The sequence below is a fragment of the Strix uralensis genome, chromosome 6, assembly GCF_047716275.1.
Source record: "Strix uralensis isolate ZFMK-TIS-50842 chromosome 6, bStrUra1, whole genome shotgun sequence".
In the NCBI taxonomy this organism is placed as follows: domain Eukaryota; kingdom Metazoa; phylum Chordata; class Aves; order Strigiformes; family Strigidae; genus Strix; species Strix uralensis.
The window spans coordinates 45932929-45938675 of NC_133977.1; positions in this window are offsets into that span (position 1 = coordinate 45932929).

Consider the following 5747-nt stretch of genomic DNA (forward strand, 5'->3'; position numbering starts at 1 on the left):
CCATCTGGTCTTGACATACAGCTCTGGGCTGCGAGCCTGGTATTTGGTATTTCTTCCCACAAATACTGAGTGAGTGTCCAGTATCACCGTCGGTGAAATACTGATAGTGCATATCAGCACATCAGTGACAAACTCAACAAAAGGCAACAAAATTCCTCCTGTTGTCCAGTATCCCATGGAGTCAGGGAGCATCTTCACTCCCTCATCTGTTTCCAGCATTGTCTATGTTGTCTTCTTGCTATTTCCAATCCTCTCTCTGTGAGGCCTGATAAAAACGCCCAAAACACACCAAAAGCGCAAGCGTAACTTTACTGCCTCTCTTTCCCCTTCCCATCTCTGCTGACCAGTGGCTCCCCGTCCTTGGTCAGAACAAAATCCTTTTCTTTTCTCCTTCAATTTCTTTATCTTAAGCTGGTATGAAATGGACACAATAGAAAATGTGGTTTGTTTTTTAGTGCAAATCACTTGATATCAGGTAAACTCTAACTAGGCCTTTGTTGTATTTATGTACATGCCCTTTCATTTTAAATCAGTAATTATATATATATTTTAAAAATTACATTACTTTATCTAACACATCTATACCATAAAGCAGAAGAAAGTCAGGCAGCCAGAGAGTAGTTCAGTAGCTCTTCCACAGGTGAAATACACTTCTGGTACATGTAACAGTAGAAGCCAGGACTATGTTCCTATTTCTACACTTGATTTATTAAGTAAAATTGTCTTGATATTTGTTTTCTCATTTGTGTTAGGCACAAAAAGAAGAGATTTACTCTGGCCTTATTAAGTGCACAGCAAAATGCAACTGTTCATTTTGACTTTTCCTTAGTTGAACCTCAAGAAAGGGATATTGATCTTTTCAACCATATAGCAAGAGCAACAGAGAGGTGTAGTTTCGCCAAGAGTTGAAAATGTCTTCTGTTCTAATTGCAGTTATTTGTTCCTACCCATAAAAATGATCAACATAATATAAATTAAGGAAAATAAATAAATAAATAAATTCAAGTTGTTATATTAAGAGGGAGAGAGAGAGACAACTCTATTGCCTGTATTTCAATTACAGGAAAAGCACAATGATCCCCTTATTGTGTGCCCATGCAATTAAAAATTCCTGATGCTTTGCTCCTCCCACTTCCTTCTCTCCTTTAACACTAAATTAGTCACAATAACACAATAACAATAATTACGTTGTTCCTGGATTCCAGTCCATTCTCGTCAACACAGTAGTAAAACATATTGTACTCCCCACCCTATTTACATACTATCCTCAGTAACAGAGCTCAGGTAGATTTCAATAAAATCTTACATTGCTATTATTCTTGTTCAAAAACTTTTTTAACCCTATATGTTTATGTATATGTATGTGTTGGTTTTGTGCAATTATTTGATTCTTATAACTTAGGCACATAGAAAGATATCTTAAGGCCATCCAAGTTTTAGTAAGTTTTCAGTAGCAAAAATTTCTTCCTAAATGACAATAAACAAAGACATCATCATCTTCAAAGGAGTAATTTCCACTGCTCTACCCTGGGTTAAGCAATAGAAATTAAGTGCCACCTGGGTTTTTCTGCACCTGCAGGATGCACCATGGTGAGGCAGCTGTCCCCTGCAGCCCATTGGAGGTCCACGGTGCAGCAGATCTCCACGTGCAGCCCGGGGAGGACCCCATGCCAGAGCAGGCTGTGACCCCATGGGAAGCCCACGCTGGAGCAGGCTCCTGGCAGGACCTGTGGCCCCGTGGGGCCCACTGGGGCAGGTTTGCTGGCAGGACTGGGCACCCACACTGGAGCAGTCTGTTGCTGGGAGGACTGCACCTGGTGGAAGGCACCCACACTGGAGCAGTTCGGGGAGAGCTGCAGCCTGTGGGAAGGACTCACGTTGAAGAAATTCGTGGAGGACTGTCTCCATGGAGGGACTCCACGCTGGGTCAGGGGAAGAGTGTGAGGAGTCCTCCCCCCAAGGAGGAAGGAGCAGCAGAGACAACGGGTGATGAACTGACCACAACCCCCATCCCTGCTCCCTGCACTGCTGGGGGGGAGGAGGGTGAGAAATTGGGAGTAAAGTTAAGCCTGGGAAGAAGGGAGGGGTGGGGGAAAAGTGTTTTAAGGTTTGGTTTTATTTCTCATTACCCTTCTCGGATTTGATTGCTAATAAGTTAAATTAATTTTCCCCAAATAGAGCCTGTTTTGCTCATGACAGTAACTGGCGAATGATCTCTCCCAGTCCTTATCTCAACACACGAGCCTTTCGTTATATTTCCTCTCCCCTGTCCAGCTGAGGAGGGGAGAAATAGAGTGGCTTTTGGGGGCACCTGGCATCCAGCCAGGGCCAACCTACCACAAAAGGCAAGGGTTAAACTAGTTGAAGATAGCCCTTGGAATCTGTATAGAGTCCACTGTAGGGACTATCTCCATAGTACATGTTTTAGCTGATACAATAAAAAAAACAAGTCCACATATAACCTAAAGTAACTCTTCAATGCAGAAAAAACACAGTAAAAGGATGCTTTGAGATTGCCCTGGTTTTGTCTGTCTGCAAGTTCTTCAATCTATTCCTCTTCTGCAGTCTAAGCTACACATACACAGCAGATGGTGTATTCCAAAAACTGTATTTCATAGTAAGTGTTGAATGGACTGACTTTTGACTCAAGGATGCATTTTCCTCTTTCTGGGACACAATATCTGCAATCCATGGAGGTCTTCCTCTTGCCTGTGCCCAGCTTTACAAACATGAATGGTTACTGTAATATTCGGGATGATCTATGTGAACACATGCCACATTCAAAAACCTTTTCTCGATTTGGGACCTTTTTGGTGGCATTTCTCACTGAAAGGAGAGGGTCAAAATTCTTAGGATATTGCCTGAAGTCCTTCATAACAACGAATATTCAAGGTACAATCTAAACTGCACCAAAAAAAAAAAAAAAATTAGTGCTCTCTAATAAAATTCTTGCAGTCTGGTCAGAAATGTTATGAAAACTCTTTGGGAAGTGTCTATCTTCAGATTGTTATTAGAAGTGCATTTTACTTAAGAATGACTTACTGACATGGATAGATTAAAACTAGGCAACTAGACAACACCAATTTTAGATAATCTTAAAATTTCAGACTATGATCCACTTAAGGACAGATTCTATGAAAAGTTCAGTCATTTGTGAAAAAACAGCTTTTGTGAGAGGATATAAGAATGGACAGGGATAGTAACTCTGTTAATAATTATCTGACTTGAATCTGCCTATTTCCATATTCTTCATATGGTTAAAGGACATGACGAAGCAGATGTACTCTAAACCTGCTGCTTTGCCATTTACAAGCACATTATTACACAGACTTTTGTAACTTCAGCCACTGTCACCCAACATTTTGACATTTTCCTTAAGAAAAATCCCAAACTGTATTCCAGGCTGATTAGATGGTACCATTTTAGCAATGATTCATAATGTAGAGAAGTCTTTGTGCAATGTGGTGACATTGATCATTATATCTTAACCTTTCCCAATTTTCTATATTTGTAATTAAACTAATTTACTTATGTAGTGTTGCAATATTACAGGGTAGATCTTTGATCCATTATGCAGATTAAGAAAAAATGCAAGCCTATGAGCTTAGGTGAGAATGTAATTTTTTTTTATTCTAAGAAGAGGAACAAAGTTGTGACAATAGTATGGCTGACAAATGGCTCATAGATGGCTAATAAAAAGGGTATTTCATCAACCCTCATGTAATACAAATTGTGCATGGCATTGGACAGGGCTAATGCAGTGAATGGTATAACATCTTTCTTAGCACCTCTTAGTAAACCCTCTTCTGATGATAGTTGAAGATCTCTGAAGTTTTGTATTGGATAGAGCGTACCCTGATTATCTTTTAACTTGCTTTTTAAAAGAAAAGCATAATGGACTTGCTTAGTGGCGGTCATGATCTGTTCTGGCTGCAGGAGGGCTGTATGCTCTGTCCTCTACATTCACACAGTCATTTTACTTGATCTGAATTACAGTTGATTTGTGCATGACTAAAAGACAGAATGCCTCCTCCAAGGATTGAATTTAATGTAGATCTAACTCTAAGTTGTTCCTATTTGCTAGCCAGGAAAAAGGGCAGCTGCTGCTGCTGGAATGACTCATGAAGTCCATTCCCAGCTGCCCTCTTTCCCTGGAGACTGATATGCCAAATAAATGGTATCGGCAGGGGCAGCAGCCTGCTTCTGGCTGCTATAGTCAAGATTTTTCCAAGTCCAATATGCATTGCTTTGGGCATGCTGGTGAAAGGCAACATGTCCATCAGCAAAAAACCAGCATCCTTTCTCTCAGTTTTTGTTCAATTGCGTCTCTGTCTGTTTACAGCTCTTCCCAGTCCTTTGTCCTCATCTCCAGCTGACTAGTACTTGGTCCACCATTTCTCTATGGAGGAGAATCAGTGAACAAAACCAGTCACAATCCAAACCTATGGAAAAACACACTTAAAAGCATGAATGGGAAACAGAATGAAGGATATTGCTAAACATAGGACTGTCCTATAATTTAGAGATTACACCTGGCTAGATTCTAACCAGCCTGGCTGGTCTTACATGCGTCCGAGATCTGTCAGAGCTATTAGGCATGCAGACATTGAATTTGTATGTGTTGTAGGCCTGTGCCAGGGTGGCTGGTTGTGTTTTCTGGTGTTTTGGATTGTTCTTTTTTTTTTTCTTTTTTCCTCCCTTAAAGAATGGCTAGCCTGCCACTATTGCACACCCTTTTATCTGACTTGCAACAATGCCAGCTAGGGCACTCAGTGTGGTATTGGGCTTCAGGAAAGCCCTGCTGTAGACTGACGACAGATGGATATTGTATCAGTAAAATACTGACACTTGTGACTGCAGTGATAGAAGTCTAGACTCCATGATAATAACACAACATGTCTTCTTAAGAGTCTGGTTCAGAAAACTCAGTAGCGTGAGATCTCTGCCATTCTGTAGTGGGCAGGGACACTGTAAACCATAACTGGTTTATGATAGAGATTTTGCAAAGGCTTGGCATTTTCAGAATTTGATAAGATTGTCTCCTGATTTCGTAAGTCATGCAAAATCTTCCCCTCAAGTAAAAATGTCTGCCAATGTCTATTACTTTCAAGAGGACAAAACTGAAGTCTGAATACAATTAAAGTGAATGGCATTTCCATGGCTTTGCAGTCAAGGAGGCTTTCTCCGATACTCCCACGCCACCATGTGCTTCAGGGGACTGAAATCAAATCCAGGCTACATGTGGCTGTTCATGAAATACAGTGGATTTATTTACAAAATAACATTGAAACTATTCAACATAGGAAGAAAACACAAAAACTCCGTTTGCAGTTTTAAGGCTGAAAGTTGAACTTGAAAGTTGACTCAAACTGCGGCTTTTGGGATGTTTCTCCGCAGAAGGAAAAGAAACTGTGTCTTTAATACGTGGATTTTTCAGATTTCCTTTATTCTGCAGAGTGCCACAATTTTAATCTCTCGCAGCTGAAGTGGGCAGTGCTAAATGCGATCCTGGGTCTCCTCGTGGCACCGTTCGCTGTGTGCAAACACAGGCCCACTGCGGCTGCTCCCCTGGCTCCTGCCACGCCGCCCAGCCTGGACAGGACTAGAACCAGGGCCAGGGCCAGGGCTAGAAGCAGGGCTAGTAGTAGCGCTAGGGCCAGGGCCAGGTTCAGGGTCACGGCCGTCCACCCGCCCAGCGGCCCCGCCCCCAGGCTGCTCCCGCCGCAGTTCTCGCGAGATCCCGGCGT